The sequence below is a fragment of the Pinus tabuliformis genome, chromosome 6 (assembly GCF_031772625.1).
Source record: "Pinus tabuliformis cultivar Carrire ecotype Pingquan chromosome 6, CPIR1, whole genome shotgun sequence".
Taxonomy (NCBI): Eukaryota; Viridiplantae; Streptophyta; class Pinopsida; order Pinales; family Pinaceae; genus Pinus; species Pinus tabuliformis.
Window position 1 is genome coordinate 809,270,925 of NC_142292.1, and position 19,275 is coordinate 809,290,199.

Sequence of the window (19,275 nt, forward strand, 5' to 3'; positions counted from 1 at the left end):
TACAAAATGGTACCAGAACTGAGGTCCCTGAAGCACCTCCGCAGAAGACCATGGGTGTAGTAATATCAGAAAAGAGAAAAACATGCAAAGTCTGGACTGAAGAGCTCATACAACTAGGAGAATAGGAGTATGAATGGATTCAGAAAGCCATTTGGCAAGGAAAGGAGCAACTTCAAGAATTGGAAAAAAAATAGGGTACTTCTCAGAAGGCGGAATATGATGATGGATGTAGAGATTAAGCAGTGGGAAAAAGAACTAAAGGAGGATTTTCTGAATGAAAAACTTGGAAATTTGTAGGTGGATATGCACAAACCTAAGGATAGATCGAAGGAATGCGACTACAAGGTAATTGGTCGATTATTTGGGTTAAGGTCGTGCCTCACTCTTAAGAGAAATCAGGAGAATGCACCGCATCCAACAATGCGCATAGCGGTAACGACAAAACCTGTGCCGAGGGATATTCACCAGGACATGCTAACAGTGCACCAAGAGGGTGTGACCACCTGACTAACCAAAGAGGGGATAGTCTCAGCATTCCAAATAGTTGAAAGAGTGTCCGGGACTATAAAACAGTTTGTTAGGAAGCTGCACGACAACAAGTGTACATGTAGGGTCGGCAGGTCCCATGAATCGTGGTCGCGTAGAATGGGCTATGCTACTACGTGAACAAACAAGGAAGTGACCGTTGGTGTCACTATTCATGACAAGATGTACGAGTTAAGACAGAAATAAGTGGGAGGTGGACATTTAAGACATAAGGTCAGAAATTGATTCGAAATGATCTGTTGCTAGTATAGCATTAATGAGCTAGAAAATGAGGGGCAGGATGAGTTGGAATTACAACGGGCCTATAAATCATGGATAACCCCCTATCAAGAAACCCTTGGCATACAGTTATTGTGTTATCAAGCAGGCATACATTTGATGAATGAGGAGGTTGTAAGAGCGAGTCTATGGTTTGAAGCCTTACCGAAGGATACACACAAGTACCTGATTAGACTCATGTCAACCACCAAGGGAGCCTCACAGAATCCTATGCCACCGGGAGGGGATGCACTAGAAATCCCTAAATCCCTAAACACTGAGACCTAAGAAGGACCTGAAAGTAGCAAGACTAGTCCATATGTCTCCACGAAACCCGCGTTTCGGTAAATTGTCGATGGAATAAAAGGGAAAAATAGTTAATATTGAGAGTGACGATGAGGAGGATCCTCCAACCTTTGTCAAATAAATGGAACTAGAAGAAGAGACGAACAAATACATCCAGCCAGTACAGGCCACAGAAAAACTGCCCAAGTATGTCCCTCCTCGGAAAGGGAGGGTAAAGGTACCTAAAGATTTGGATGTTGTTAACAACATGTTTAACACTCCATCCCTCCCCGAAGGGGTTCTATTTGAAGGAACGACTGTGGGCCACATTCCCTCTATGAAATTTGAAGACTGGGACCTTGTGAATAGCAAGAAGTTTCCCCATTTAGAAACTAGTAAGCTGATGGAACTAAGCATGGAAGGGGCCGTTACAACACTGCAGCCACGAACATGTCTGCGCTGAGTGGAGGAGGCCAGGCTACTCCACCTCCTATCGATTCCACACTTTCATCGGGCACTGATCACCATATTTGTCATCAGGAAACTACTTTGCTTAGTGCATGATGGGTACTTATGGTTGGATGAGCTCAATCCTATCACGACGGAGCTCATTCATCGGATTTCTCGGCTTCCTTATGTAGGAAGGGATCCCGCGGAAATAGTTGGCACAACTGGAGACTTGATGCTTACGGAGGCCATGAAAAAGAAATATAAGTTGGATAAAAAGTAGAGGTGGTACATTATTACTAGTATTCAGAACAAAGGAGTCTGTGTCGCCACCCAGTTGTTGGCAGGAAAGGTGATGAGAAAATGTAGGGGCAACGAGGTACTAGCAACAGTCATTGCGCTAGCTGAGCAATGTGCAGATGGGGTACAGTTCAACTGGGTGCAGTTCCTTCGCGATGAGTTCCTGACAAACTGCAGGGAGGCCCAAGAATAGGGTAAGACCTTCCACTATGCGTGGTTGCTCTTATCCATACTATTGGTTACAGGTGAATTGTCAGAAGATAGTCAGTTTCCTCCCCTTGACCAGGACTGGCCAGAGGCAGCGAAATACACATCACTATGGGAAACATAGGATTCCATGCAAATCTATGAAACCAAGATCTTCTGGATACTAATGGAGGCAAGCATGAGTGTGGATCACTAAACAGCCATTCCTGTCCACCATGGTCTATGACAGTGTCAAGATCTTTGCAGAATTTAAGGTAGATATGCACCATGTGTATATTAGGGCTCGAAAGGATCTAGAGCAGAAGTGGACCACACTCTCATTCATCATAATAGATGACGTTGTGTTTGCGGTACTTGATATGTGGCCACCAAAATGGCACACAATGATGGAGATTCAAAGAGAGAAGGTTGTTGTCAAGAGTCTGGCACAACAGAAGCGGAACGAATAGCTAGCCGAGGAAGTACGGGCATCTTGGGAGGCAGCAAAGGCCATCGTGGAAAAGACAACAGTAGTAGCGGGCACTCCGACACAGGACGAAAGAGGCCTGAACTTGACTGTGGGATAGAAGGCAGATAATACGAAAGAAGGCACGGACCCAAGCACCACCTCTACACCCATAAAACGGTCATGCGTGACATAACAAACAGGGCCTCGAAAGAAGACCAAGGCATCCAAGTTGGATGGGGAGCCTATCACACTAACTGAGGGTGACCTATGCAACATTGGTGATACAGTTTGTGAAGTCACCTGGAAGGTGCTCCAAGAGGCAATCATGGAGCAATATACTGTGTTGGGGGCACTCAGAACACAAATGCAGGTACTTCAAGTATGACCTCCACAATAGGGAAGGGTAGTCGCTTATGAGGCTACTGGTACATCAGCAACTGAGCAGTTGCTACGGGCTAGAATGACTAACACTGTCTCGCTACTGAAAGGACCACTAACGGTCGACAATGCAGAGGACAGAGCCATAATAGGCCGGCTCAAGGGACTTGGATTAAACTTGGCTACCCTCCCATGAGAAATACTATATCAATTGCAGGATAGAGCGATGACAGAGCTCCACACTAGGGAAGGACGTCAAGTACAGATGCTCAGCGAACAACAAATCAACATCAAGCAACTGAGCCTTAAACACAACAAAGTAGTAGCACAGATCTAGCAGTTGGAACAAACCATTGAGGAAGAATGTCGTCGTGCTCTCTAGCTCACAATTGCACCGGACTTACCAGTAGGCATCTGGATCCATAAATTGGCCAGCGGATATCTTGAGGCAAAGGAGGAAGCCACGAGGATCCAGTTGGACCTTGACTTACAGATCGCAGAACTAAAGTTGAAGGCACAACCCTCTACACCACCAGAGGTCCACGAGTAGCAACACCAGGCCATTCAAGCAGGGTTGGAAACAATAGCGTGCACCTTACAGGGATGTATTGGCTTGCTAGACCAGTCACTTGTCACTCTTAGTTCATTACAGGAAGACCCGATGCTCCAACGGATAGAGACAAAAGCGTGGGAGTTGCAACAGGCTTATGACAACATCAGGGGGACAGTGCAGATGGTCGCCCTTACTCAGCGGTTGGCTAAGATCAAGGAGGCCCAGGCTCTAAAAGCCTAGGTGAACGCCGCGCGCCAGAAGGAAGTAGTGCTTAAAGAACGCATCCAGCCTTGGCTCGAGGAAGCATTCATGGTCACTGCCAAGATTGAGGGAAAGTTGGCACACATGCAGGTTGTATATGCACTCAGGTAGGGATTTGTGCCTACTAATGAAACCTCAAAGATACACGTACAACAGATACAGCAGATAGCAGAGGAATGTACTGCGGACATAAGCGAAGTGCATAGGTTACTAGATGAAGTTTGCGCAAAGATTATTGCACCAGCCATGTGACTTAGGACGAGTCACGATGATTGTGTTGGGGGCCTATTGGGGAAAATATCCCCCGCGTAATGATTTTGGGGCTTGAAGCCCACATTTTTAAGTATTGTATTGTAAAAGCTCCGCGAAGTGCACAGAGCACGAATTATAATGGGTCAAGTCTAAGGGTACTCTGCCCTAAAATATTATAACTTAATTTAGAATGTGTCGGCCTGCCCACGGTCTGTGGACCATGAGAGTGTATAAATAAGAGCGAGGCTCTAAGTGTAAAAGGTAGCTTTTTGGTAATAGAAGTAATATGGGTGTCTGAATGTGATAGTAGATCTGAGTCTGTAAGTGCAAGTTTGGGTTGTAATAGGAGATAGAGGCTCCGCAAGTGTGTATGCGGAGGCCTGGAAGAGTCCACAGCTGTGTGTGCAGACCCCTGCAGCTATGTGTACAGGGCGGGAAGTGGATTGTAACCAGATAAAGGCATTAATAAAGATAAGTTGATTCTGAAATATCATGTATCTGTTCTAGATTCTAGCTTATGCATTTGTTCTTGATTTATGATTACACGCATGTCTGTTTATATTAAATAATAACTAAAAGTGTTGTACCTTCATAAGTAACCAGATATCTATAATAATATTAAGCACAGAGGGTAAATTGCATTCGCGCTTGACTAAGGTAGTTGCCCCGAGAAGACAGTTGTGCGGAAGCAACGCTTCATGTAAGATTGCTCTGTGCCAACCTAGATCACATCAAAACATCTATAGGGTGTAGAAACCTGGTTCCAGCACCCTCCCATACTACCTTGGGAGACTTCAATCCGCGCTCCGTAGAGTGTTGCCGATAGGGCCAGTAATGTCAAGATTTGTTTGGTTAAACATTTTTGAACCTGGGTCAGGCCCCATTAAGCCAATAGCTCCCAAACTCAAGATGAACTGGCTCTTAACTATCACTAGAATGACTCGGCTGCTTGCAACTCCGAGCTAGTGTGATTTGATTGATGAATATTCAAATGAGTGAGGATTTAATGAGGAGGATCTATCTCCTATAATATCTCCTCCTTGCCACATTCACATTTCTGCCCTTAATCAGTCAAAATTGCCATGATTTTCTCTCAAAAACCTGCAATCAATGCACATTAGACCACTAGACATACATCTTACTTTTACTCATCTCATTAAGAAAAATATAATTAAAACATGTAAGGAATTATGAGAAGAGTTGATTTTAATAAGCTTGGATGTGTATTAAGGTCCATATAGTTACCCAATGATGAGGCTTATCGCTTGTGAACACATAAATTTTCCTTTGGTTTCTTCCCTTTATCCTCACTGGTAGTTATGCCACTTCATGTGAGAATGTTAACACTAGGACCCTCTTTGCTTGGTTTAGATCTCATCATCTAGATGTTCTGGCTAGGTTATTGAATTTGAGTCTTCTTTTCTTTCATCTTCACAATGAGCACTGGTAAATCTTCTAGGACATGATCAAACTAGTGACAATATTGACATGAAGGGTGCATTGGATTTTGACTATCTTGGGCAAGGTGACCTAGTTCTCCACAGTTGTAATAGATGATCTAGCCATGACCTCTTCTAGCCCCTCCTCCATGTCCTCTTCATCATCCCTAAAATCCTCCACATGCTACAGTTGCACCTTGATCCTGAGGATGAACCTCCATACGTACTCTATACGTTGGTGTTATGTGCATCATTAATTCGTAACTACAGCAATTGTGCTCATCATGACCCACAAACTTATAGAAATGATAGAACAGTTGTTGTGGAGTTTGCATAAACTTCTGCAACAAATAAAAATTATTCAACATGTGTTTTCCTATAATCTAACAAATAGCGCACCATGGTACCACTCCTGTACTTGGCCCAGCGGTTTTCTCTGGTTTCAAGGGGATAAGACCCCTTCCAGCTAGGTAATTCTAGTACACTGGGCAATGATCATTATCATGACCTTGGCCCTTACATTTCAAACACCATACTTCTGCACAGACCTCTTTTTGGATATATTTCCCCTTCTTAAGGCTCTGCGACTCCATATGGAAGCTAGCCAGTTGTGACTCAATTTGTTGCACTCCCAGATTCATATCTTGAATGGGTGAGGCCTCTAATTTCATAGAAATCTCTAATGTCTCTACCTACATCCCAATATCCTGTTGTGACAGTGGCAATCTCAAATGGGGAAATAATGAAGTAATGTACCAGTCCTTGTGTTGATCATTTTTTATCTACATATTAGTTTGTTGGAGCAGAAATTTCAACCTATGATCAAAGTCCCATACGAACTAATTCATCTTCTGTTGGATCTCTTTGACCTCTATTACTGATTGTGCTTGTGACTTAGGCTTATCTAATTCATTATTGAGCGCCTTCTTCGTTTCATCCATCGTTGCATTTGGATGAGCAGAACAATACTTAATATACCAGCTTAGTGCTCAATCTTGTAGTGTTGTAGCTAGTTGTGCTTTCTTCAAGTCATCATTGGTAATCTGCTATAATTTCCACATAGCATCTGCTTAAAACCAAAATAGTTCAGGGTATTTTTTCCCCAGACCTTTGAATATGGGCATATTCATAACGCTTGTTAGGATATTCCGACACATAGGAAATAGTTAAGTATAACTTGGTCTAGTATAGAGTTAGGTAAAGTGTGTTTCTTTACTATGTAATTTTGTAACTTACAATTTGATGGTCACGATATGTTCTAGACATGAAGTGATCCAATGGTTCATTCTTTCCTCGGTATTACCAACACTTGATCTATGGCTTAACACTCGATTGGTCCATGATCTCTATTTAAAGAGCATGGAGGGTCATTTGTAGGGTGACCATTCATAAGAGAAGCTTATGTAAATTTTCTTTATTTTATTAATAAATTTCCTGAAGTGACCTCATTGGCTCAAGCCATGGATTGTTTCCCTCTTTAACGGTTTTAACCATGTCAAGAATACTGGTGTATTGATCTGTGATTTTGTTAGAAAATTATATATTACAGAGCAATGGAACACATAGAATATTGCATAAATTTAAACACAGAAAATTCATAAAACCATAGAGACATAGATATATTTGGTTCACCTAGTTGGGGTATGTTCACCTCGAATGGCCAGTCCTTCCTTTCTATTATCCAGCAAAATGAAGAGACACAATCTACAACAGATCCACTGTAATATCCTCTATTTTCTCTCACAGTCTCACCTCTCTCTCTCTTGCTTGGAGAATACACATCTATTACACAGCCTCAATACAATGCCCTCATACAAAGAGAGGGTTGCCTTCTAGTGCAAAAATCCCTAAACTAAACATAAGTTCTACCGTTAGATCATCCACCTAATGAACAACCCAAATTGACTAGAAATTACTATACTTTTAGAAGGCAATTTTACATCTGTTTTTAGCTTCGGGGGCACTGCCCCCGAAACCTTGGCTGGGGGACCGCTGCCCCCAGACCCCCCAGTTGGGGGGGATCGGACCCCCTAAACCCCCGCGAGGGGGATAAGTCCCCCCACACCCCCCTGCGTGGAGGGTTTTACAAACTTCCTGGGATATACATCCGGCTGAAATAAAGACCTCTAAATAATCATGCTCCACACCCAACAGATCTGCTTGTGAGTGGTGTCCTTTGGTGTTCTATCTGAGGAACTTACCCTATAAATTCTTACATGGTATCATAGTTATTTGAGGGCCGCATCTGTTGGTGATCCAAATCCAAAACCTATACAAGTACATATGAATGTTGTTTCTTAGATCTATTGTTTTTACCACTTTTAGGATGAGAGGACTACTCTATTGTGTTAGGAGCATCTGTTCCAGTGAGGAACCCCCTTTCATTTCACACAAAAAAGTTTCCAGTAGCCATAGCTACATCATTTTTAAGATCTGGAGGTATACAGTCTTTATTTACAGTTTTAGTTATTTATCTCATTTTTATTTCGTTTTATTTATCTCTCTGCTTCTTTATTACTGGATCTATACCTTTCATTTCTTTGTATTCTCTTTGGCCCGGGACTTTGTGTGATCTAGGAAAATCAGAAACAGAAAGGAAGGATTTTTCTCATGCATATGCTCTTTTCTGTCGTGCCTTAGTGTGATCTCGGAAAATCAAAAACATTGAGGAAAATATTTTGTTTCCGGTGATAGCTAACTTCAAGCCATAAGTTTTGGTTTTTTTGCATGTCTATGTTGGGCTGTGTGGATTTTTTTGTAGGAAAAAAGCTTTTTCAAGTGAGCACGCACACCAAAGCTTCAGTGACTAAAAAAAAACCATTCCTTTTCCAAAAATTACTAATCTTTTAAGCTAGCTCACTTGGTCAAAAGTTAGTTTATGAGAATAGAGTTCTTGCGTTCAAGTCTTTCTTTTTGTTGAGTTAATTTTTCAAAAAGCACATGTAACTTATGTTTTAAAGTTATTTTATGTAAAATTGTTCTCACCCATTATGAAAAGTGGGTCAGTTATAATTTTAAAGTCTCTTTATCTTTTATTTAAGTTACAATTTAGTGGGTAGCTCATAAAGTACCATTCTAAAAGTGACTTTCACTTATTTATAAAAGTCGGTCACATAAGTTTTTTTAAGTGAGCTAATTAGATTAAGTTTGGAAAGAGGTTTTTTTTTTTTTTTTTTTAAATATTACATTATCATTCACTTCCGCACATTCATGTACCTCGTCAGCATCTTTAACAACTTTTCTTCAAAAGGCCATAACTTCTTCATCCGAAAGCTATTTTCAGAGCCTTTTTTTTTAATTAGCCTAATTTTTCAGATATTTCCATTAGAACACTTAGTTTCAGTATCTATAGATTAAGTTTCTGTTAAAATGGAAATTCCATGCCAAGTTATTCTTGATAGCACCAACTACTTTCAATGGTGTCCTACACGAAGGATTTACTTAGAACTAAAGCTATTTATAGAATAGGCTCAGGCCAAGAGTCTAAACCTAAACATGAAATAAGAAAGCCAAATGGGAAAATAATCAAGATCAAGAATGTGGGTTGATAGGGATGTCTATTTCTCCATACCTTAGATTCCATATCGCAGAACTTGATACCCCTGATGAAGCAATGAAACAACTCAATAAAGTTTCCGGAATTAAAAATGAAATTAGAGCCCATCAACACGAAAATGAGTTGGGCCCCAATAATATTTCCTCCATTGAAGATTTTTTGTCCAAGTTCAAGACCCTTAGACTTCTCTTGGAAGGTGTTAAGGTTAAGAAAGAAGATGGTAGCCTTATCTATTCCATTCTTACTAAGTTGGGACCAACCTACTCTATGTTTGTTCCCACCTTCCATTCTACTAGAGGAGCCTTCATTTCTCAAGGACAAGACTACAAGTCCCCCTCTTTTGATGCCTTTTGTGATTATTTAATAAGAGAACAAGAAAAACTCTCACATCATAGTCTTCTTAATCTTGAAAACTCTTCTAAGAAAGCCTTAGCCGCCCAGTAGCAACCAATTTCAAAGAATCTAGAGAGCAGTATCCTAAAAGGAATGGTCCTAAACCAAACAAGGGTCGTAAGCAATTTCAGTCTCAAAATGAAAAATCAATTCAACAAAATGATAAGGCAAATAAAAATAAAGGGAAGAAGATTGATAGACATTGCAACTTCTGTGATCGAGATGGCCACTTAGAATCCCAATTCTTTAAGAAGATGGAAGCCTTGGAAGCAACAATCAAGAATCATAAAATCCATTTGGAGCACTCTTCAACTTCAAATTCATCTTCAGGAATAGCACTTTCTGCATGTGGTTATCAAGCATCTCCTTCTGGTTATGCACTAAATGTATCTTCTTATTCTCATTCTCATGAGTGGCTCATTGATTCTGGAGCTTCTTATCACATAGCCAAAAACAAAGCCATGTTTTATTCTTTAAATGATTATAACACTAAAAATATATATGTTGGTGATGATAGATCTCTTACTGTTGCAGGGACTAGAACTTTTCATCTAGACAATGGTCAATTTAATGATGTATTATGTGTTCCAACCTTATCTTGCAACCTTTTATCTGTATATAAGATAACTCATTCAGGTGAAGGTAAAACCGTTGAATTTTCAGCTCATGATGTTGTAATTAAGGACCTAAAAGATCCTAGACATATTTTAGTTACTAGCATTGTTGATGATTCTACAAGGTTTTATAATTTTAACAAATTTGAGTCATCAACTCTTCCCTTGGTATTTTTTGCTCATAATGATGAAGTGAGCAAAATTTGGCATGAGAGATTTGGTCACTTAAACTATCACTCCCTTCAAAATCTATGTAAATAAAATATGGTGACAGGTCTTACTATGGCATATTGCATAGATGGTACTTTTTCCGGATGTTTAATCGTAAAACATCATCGAGATAGTTTTGAAAAACATGCCTCTTGGCACACCTCAACCCCTTTACAACTTGTGCATAGTGATTTATGTGGTCTACTTCCAGTTGTTTCATTCTCTGTCTACAAGTATTTCTTAACTTTCATTGATGATTTCTCCAAACGCACTTGGGTATACTTCTTAAAACTCAAGACTGGAGTATTTAACATGTTCTTGGCCTTTAAGGCCTTTGTTGAGAAACAATCTGGACATCAAATTCTTAAGCTAAGATCTGATAATGGCAGAGAATATGTTAACAACAAATTCATAAACTTTTGCACTTAGCATGGAATTCAAATGCAACATACTATTCCATATAATCCACAACAAAATGGTGTAGTTAAAAGGAAGAATCACACCTTAAAGGAAATGGCTAATTTTATGCTTCAATATAAAGAACTTAGCCTTAATTTTTGGGCAGAAGAAATTAACTATGAAAATTACATAGTAAATCGCACTCCTACTAAGGTTTTAAAGAATATCACTCCAGAAGAAGCATGCAATTCAATTAAACCAGAAGTAAGTCACTTTCATGTTTTTGGAAGTGAAGCATGGGCCCATATTCCAGATGAGAAACATAAATCTTTAGAACCTAAGAGTGAAAAGTGTATTGGATATTTTGAAGATGTCAAAGGATATAGACTTCTTTCACCTAAGTCCAAAAATGTTATCATTAAAAGATATGTAATGTTTGCTGAAAATATATCGGCCCACGAGCCTAGTTCGACGGATGTGCCACCTCTCTCTATCCCTTCTACTTTTGCAAATATTTCTTCTTCAGATGATGACAACGAGGATGGAAATCATACACCGCCTTCTAAGGATCCTCCTTCAGCTCCTCAGCGTCCAAAATGGGTCTGTGCTACTCGGGATGCAGCAGGTGCTCTTTCTGGTGATCCTACAGATCAACGACGTATAGATTCTCAGTTCGATAGAGCCTCTTCTTTATTGGCTCAAGCTTCAGAGAATTATGATCCTGACACTTTTGCAGAAGATTCAGGCCATCTAGATTGGGATGCAGCTATGGATGAAGAATATCGTTCATTATTGGAAAATGATACATGGGATCTTGTTCCTCTTCCAAAGGGATGAAAACTTGTTAGATGCAAATGGGTTTACAGAACTAAGTTTGGACTAGATGGAAAAGTTGATAAACATAAAGCTCATCTTGTTTCTAAGTGTTTTTCACAAGTTGAAGGAATATACTATACTTAAACCTTCTCCCATGTTTCTAAAATGAACTCTATCCAGCTTGTTATTTCCCTTGTTGCCTCTTTCAAATTGGAAGTCCATCATATGGATGTTAAATTTGCCTTTTTGCATTTGGACTTGCATGAATAAATCTATATGGAACAAGCTCCTGGCTTTATACAAATAGACTCCAGCCTTGTATGTTAGCTTAATAAATCCCGTTATGGTCTCAAGCAAGCCTCTCAGGCTTAGTATGCCAAAATAGAAAGATTTCTTTTAGATATTGGCTTTTCTAGGTGTCATTCTAACAATACTGTCTACACCAAGAAAGTGGTAAGTCTCTTATCATTCTTGTTCCTTATGATGATGATCTTATCCTTACTGGTAGTGATCCCAACCTTATAAACCATGTGAAGTCTAACCTTAAAAAGAAGTTTGAAATGACAGACTTAGGACACTTGCATTATTTTCTTGGTCTTCAAGTCTTGTAATCCAAGGAAGGTATTTCCCTTTCCGAGTCCAAGTATACATGTGATCTTCTATGCCACTTTCACATGGAAGATTGTAAGCCAACCCCTTCTCCATTTCATTCTGAACCCAAAATTTCAGTCACTTGTACTTCCCCTGAAGTTGATGCTACCTTATATGGTCAACCTGTAGGAAACTTTTGTATCTAACCCATACCCATATTGACCTTTCCTTTGTTGTTGGCCTTATTTCTCGGTTTATGCAAAAACCTCATGAAAGTCATTGAAAATAAGCTAAAAGAATAATTTGTTATGTTTGATGTACGATTCAATTTTGGATTCATTACAGTGTAGAAACATCTCCTCTATTGGTTGGTTTCACTGATTCTGATTGGGTTGGTGACCTTGATGATCAGAAGTCTACTGCAGGTTATGTCTTCACTCTTTGTTCAGGACTATTACATGGGCTTGCAAGAAACAAAGTGCCATTTCTCTTTCTTTAGCAGAAGTAGAGTATCATGGCACCATAGAAGCTAGTAAGGAAGCCCTGTGGCTTCGTTAGATACTGTCGGAGTTTGGCTTTTAGCAGTAGCGTATGACTAAAATTTTGTGTGATAATGAAAGTGCCATTCAACTATGCAAAAATCCAGTCCAACATCAACGCAACAAACACAACAAACACAGCACTGCACTTCATCAGAAAGCTCATTCATGACCATGTTCTTAAGTGCAAATATTGTGTTCAATAGATGGTCAAGTTGCAAACATCTTTACAAAGGCTCTCACAGAGGTGAATTTTATGAAATTCGATTTATGGTTGGAGTTCAGGAAGTTGTCACTAAGGGGGGATAGGTTCTAATTCCGCCTTCCTTATCCTATTGTGTCATATGTGTACATCCTTCAATCCTATGCCAAGTTGTTCTTGGGGGGGTGCTAGGATATTCCGACACATAGGAAATACTTAAGCATAACTTGGTCTAGTGTAGAGTTAGGTAAATTGTGTTTCTTTACTATGTACTTTTGTAACTTACAATCCGATGGTCACGATATGTTCTAGACATGAAGTGATTCAACGGTTCATTCTCTCCTCAGTATTACTGACACTTGATCCGTGGCTTAACACCAAATTGGTCCATGATCTCTATTTAAAGAGCATGGAGGGTCATTGTAGGGTGACTGTTCATGAGAGAATATTATGTAAATTTTCTTTCTTTTATTAATAAATTGCCTAAAGTGGCCATGTTGGCTCAAGCCATGGACTGTTTCCCTCTTTGAGAGTTTTAACCACATCAAGAATACTGGTGTATTGATCTATGATCTGTTTGTGAGTGGTGAAGGAGGCGGAGGTGTAGGTGTAGGTGTGTGAGGTGGAGGTGATGGGGGAGGAGGGGTGGATGGATGTGGTATCCCCACGATACCCTGATTTATTGTCTGCAGCACACCTAGAGGTGTCTTCAAAACACTACTTTTTTCGTCACTATCAGATGCTCCCAACAGAGTATTATACTCAGCACATGAATCTAAATCTTTTATAAACATTTTCCACTTCACGTAGCTCCATCAAATCTCTTCCAAAAATTAATTCAATGGGATAACCCTTTTTGCACACAATATCATTTTAATACAAGTTTTTAGGGACTTGAGATACTTACCTCTTGGTCCTTTGAAAAATTGGCATTTAGCTATGTGATAGCTAACATGTGTATCAATCATGAACTCAGTGATGAATCCGCCAAAAATTCTATCGATCCAGCAATCAACAACCCTCGTGACCTTGTTTTCTGAAGCTTCTAGGTGCCTGACCAATTCTGGAGTCCACACAATAGGGTTGTCCAATTTCCACGTACCTTGACTTTCTGCCAATTTAGATAGCCACTGGTGTAATTTGCATGGAAAAGAGCAGAAGAAAATTTCATGTTCAACTATATAGATATCTTTTTAACCACCCTTCCTTCGACAGGCGCATATTCATGTTTTCTTGAGCTGCAAATTTGCGCAACTTCTGAACTATCCACTTCTTGATTTCCTTCTTAGTTAGAAACCATTTATTTGGAATCACATATTCCTCAGATAGATCTTGGTCCTAGCAATAGAACCATTCGTTGGCTTAAGGGTGTCTGGACCCAAGTTCAGAGTTAGCTGCACCAACCAAGAAAACCTTAAACTATCAGTCCTTTCAGCAACAACTTGCGTAGCGCAGGCTACAATCTCACCTGAGGTAGTATTGGAGGATGAAAAAATAAGGTTTTTTCATCCAGAGGTCTATGTGTTGGTTTATGTTACTTCTAGGGATTTATCCTGACCTTCACGAACCCTAAACTTTGAAATGCAGAAATTAAGATCTTACAGATAACAACTTCTAACTTTGCGTCAATTGCTTTAAACATCCATATCATCAAGTAAAATAACATATCTACTACTTTCATGCATCAATTAAGTGTTTCTTAAGATAAATGTAGAAATCATAGCCAATACATAGAAAATTTAGAAGTAATCATAAAGGCACAGATACATAGTTATTGCTCCAAAATAATCTTTATTAGATTCAACCCTTCTGTTATAGACTCTTTCTTCCCTGTGAAGATAGATGCAAGGGCCCATGCAATCAGCTATAGACTTACAAAGGTATCAGTGCACACATCTGCAAGAACCTTCCCCTTTGCCTAAGTATAGAAATTAGAGTCTACTGACTTAGATTGCTTTCCCATACATAGATCTTCAATTATTAATTAACTTCCTATGACTCACTATGAATCTTTTATATAGTTTCTTTCATTACAATACCATGGTTTTTGAACCATGGATGGGTCACAAAACATCTTAACTACTAACAAACTAAGGGGATTTGACCTTCCTAAAGCCTCTTTTGACTTCTACGACCTTCGCACTTTTCTCGTCAAAATGTGGAGACTTTACATAAATAACAAAACTATTACAAAATTGACCCCAGGAAACCCTGTCCCGACACCAAGCTCGTACTTCCTTACACAATTCCTAAGAGAATTAGGCCATACTTAATTGGAAAAATCCCTCACTACAATTGTGCAATCCATCATAGGCCTTCTATTGATTGCATGCACCATCTATACAACACAGAAAATTATACAACTAATAGTACATTGTCCCTGAACTCTAATCTCAACAGGGTCTTCCGCTGAACTAACATGCATGAGTTATTTATGAGTGAATATTCAATTAACTGGTGGAGCAGTGAAGCTGAACTGAAGCTTCTCGCCACTACTATACCTCCTGCTAGTTCCTCCAACTATTTGAACTAGTTTAATTGACTATAACTTAGTTAGACTTAGTTTATTAATTACAACTCAAAAGAACTCAACCTGGAGCTCTAAAATTTAGGAATAACTCTACATGACTCTTGATAGACTTCCAACTCGAATTTATTGAGCCAACTAAGTCAAATTAACTTAGTTAACTATTACAAGTTTCTATGAGAATATAATTTCTATTTAATTCAAGGACAAATTACATTAGGATTTCTTGTTGCTATTTTTAACACTCCCTCTCAACAAGAAAGGGGTTATATGCTACCCCAATCCTGCCTCTATGAAACATAATTTTGCATCTTGACAAATCCTTTGTCAAAATATCTACATCTAGCTCCTATGTGGAAATGTACTCCAACAACATGATTCTCCTTTGACACAATATCGAAGGTGATGATACTAGATATCAATATTCTTGGACGGATCATGAAAAATTGGATTCTCATAGATTTTTATACAACTCTAATTTTCATAGTAAATCATTGTTGGATCCATTAGCTAACCAAACAAACCAACAACAATCTTCCTCATCCATATAGGTTCACAAGATTCTTGACTAGAATCCATGTACCCTTCTTCTATTGAACTAAGTGTAACTAATCTCTGTTTCCTGTGCTGTACCAAGAGACAACTGATGACCCAATACTGAAGATCCCACCTATTTTTCTCTTCCTGTTAGATGGAATCACTGCCCAATTTGCATTGGTGGAGCCTTGAAGCTTCACTCCCTTTGTTTTTCTGTACCAAAGACCAAACTGAGTGGTGCCTCTGAGGTATCTCAACACATGTTTAGTTTCTTTCCGATACAATTTTATCAGCTTAACCATAGCTTGACTAAGATGGTTAACTGCATAACACATGTTTGGTCGTGTGTTCACCAAATATATGAGTGAACCCACAAGTTATTTATAAATAATATCCTCCACTACTTCACTGGAAGTAGAATCCTCTTTCCTACAGTTACCAGCTACAAGAGTGTCCATGGGTTTACTTCTGTCCATGTGGATCTGATTCAATATCTCGTTAGCCCTGGGTGACAAACAATTCTTCATCTCCATGCCATACTTCCATCCCCATAAATTAGTGCATGAGCGCCAAGTCCTTCATTTCGAACTCTCTTGCAAGGTCCTATTTGCAAGAATTAATTAAATTATCATCACGCGTGAGAATAAAATCGTTGAGATAAAAAAATAATCAGGAATTTACCTTCAACCACAATATGGTAAAGGTTCACATCTACTTCACTGTTGGTGAAGGCCAACCTAGTGACATAACTGTCAAGCCTGGTGTACCAAACACAAGGTTGTTTCTTTACTCCATATAGCGCTCGTTGAGTCTGCACACATGCGACTCTCTGTTGAAGGTCTCAAATCCTTCACTTTGCTCAATATACACTACTTCCTCAATCATGCCATTGAGGGATGTTTTCTTTACATGCATCTAATGTATCTTCCATCCCATATATAATGACAGTCCTAGAATGGATTTGATTAATGAGTACCTTTCTACAGGAGAAAAAGTATCATCATAATTAATCCCCTCCACTTGAGAGAACCCTCTGGCGACAAAATTGGCATTGTGTTTCTCCACACTACCATCATTTTTTTGCTTTACCTTGTAAAGCCATCTAGAACTCACCAGTGACTTGTCTACAGTCTATGAGACACTTACTTTCTAAACATTGTTCCTGATAATGGAGTCATACTCCTCAACCATGGCATCAAGCCAAACTAGTTGCTACATTTCTCCCTCAAAATAGGATGGCTCAATCTCTACACTATCGCTCATCAGAGCCATGTAGTCATTGTACCTCTCTGGTGACCTCCTTTGCTGTGTTGTGACGTGGGTGCTCTGACATTATCTCTAGAATCATGTAATAACCTGTCAGCCTCTCTAGTGTTCTTTCTCCCATATCTGGAAGACTCAACATGAGTGGGTGTTTCCACTCCCTTCTCCTCTGCATGTGGCTAATCCACATCATCTTGAGGTTCCTCCTTTCAAACTAAAAGCTCCTCAACTACATGTAGCTAAAGCTCCCTCTCAAGGGAACATCTCATGGCCTTCTCTTCATTGAACTTCACATCTCTGCGAACCACTATCATCCTGTTGGTTGGTAGGTAGGTACACCCAATAGTTCTGAGGTGTATTAGTTTACCCCACAAATATGCCCAACTCAGCTGTTGGCTCTATATTTTTCCGTGCATATTTGGTACTATGAAAGTAGATTGATGAACCAAATATCTTGAAGTGTGCCACATCTGGTTTCTTCCCTAAAAAATCCTCTTCCGGTTACTCATTCTGAGAATTCAATGTGGGCTTCTGTTCTACAAATAAGTAGCTGTGTTGCATGATTTAACCCACAAGTGTAATGGTAGGCCCTGATCATGCAACATCACTTGCGACGCTCCCACAATACTTATGTTCTTCCTTTCATCCACTTAATTCTAATGTGGGTTATGAGGTGCTATCAACTATCGTTGAATGCCTTATGATGAACATAAGTTTTTGAGCTCATTCGACACATAATATCCACTACTATTGCTTCTAAGAGCTTTAACTTTCCTGCCAGTATCTTTCTCGACAAGTGCTTTAAATTCACAAAAATTTGCAAACGTCTAATCTTTCTTCTACATGAAGAAAATCCAACACTTACGAGAAAAATCATCAACAAATATTACATAATACATGTGCTTTGTCTGGATGCTCTCGAGAATGGGTCACACACATCTGAGTGAACTCGATTAAGGATCACCTGTGCTCCACTATATTTGTCATGAAAGGAAGCTTTGGTGTACTTCCCCAATGTACACCCTTTTCATGTGTCTCTCTGCTCTAGTGTACCCTTGGGAAGCCCTATAGAAATTTGTTGCAAGATCTTCAAAGCACCATGATGCAAGTGACCCAATCTCCTGTGCCACAACTCACCGATGTCTCGGCTTTGCACCTTCTCTACTTTAGTGCTCAAAGAAGCACAATATTCTACCTCCATTTTATAGGGTTCTCACTTGAGCCCCTATTTCTTCACCTGTCCTATGGCTATGTGACAAAGGAATGCCTTTCCCTTACTAAATATCACATCATAGCCTCTATCCTCCAACATGGCAACAAAAACCAAGTTCTTCTTCAAACCCGGAACATACATAACATCTCGCAAAGTGAGGGGAGAACCAAACTTCCTCTGAAAGGTAACTATACTGATGACAGTTGCACTATACCTCCCATGATCACCCATGTCAATATGCATCTTGAGATCCTTCTCCTCAAAGTTACTAAATAGCTTGTTAGTGGTCATATGGAATGAAGCTCCACTGTCTAGTTATGACACACTACCCATCATCGATGACACCATACAAGTGATGAGGGTAAAAATAAAAATAGAACTATGAAGCAAGAGCTTCACATGTCGCTCCTCCTAAGGGATTCTTTCCAGCCTTCTTATGTAGAGACTTTGTTGAAAAGTGTCCCAGCTCATGACAGTGAAAAAATTGATTTTTGGGATGTCTTTTCTTCTTTCCGCCCTGAAAATAATATGATTTGGAATGGGATGACTTCCCCTTCCCTTTCTTTTCCTTACCATCTAAGCACAATTCTTCTCATCATCATGCTTTGATGAGGATCTATCTCTAGTGTTCAGTTGAATCCATTCTTGTACCAAATCATACCACAATCGCTCCCTCTAGTAGCTTCTCCTCCCATTAACTAAGTTCTGGTAACTGTGCCAACTTTTTGGAAGTCCTAGAATTTCTAGGCTCACCAAATTTCCTTATGCAATAGTAATCCCAACATTTGGGTGAACTTGGTCAAGTACTTCAGACTTGAGTCGCCCTTCTCCATCTTTATCTTTTTTGAGCTTGTTCTTCAATGCCAGATTCTTGTCATCACTACTATTTTGAAACAAGTCTGTCAATTCCTTCCACATTGCAATGAATTTTCCTTGCCCCAGAATTCAATGCAATATGATCTTGAACTCCTTCTAGGAAATCATTCTCACTTTTTCCACACACCCTTTCTCTATTTAGCTAGATCTTTAGCATCAAATGTT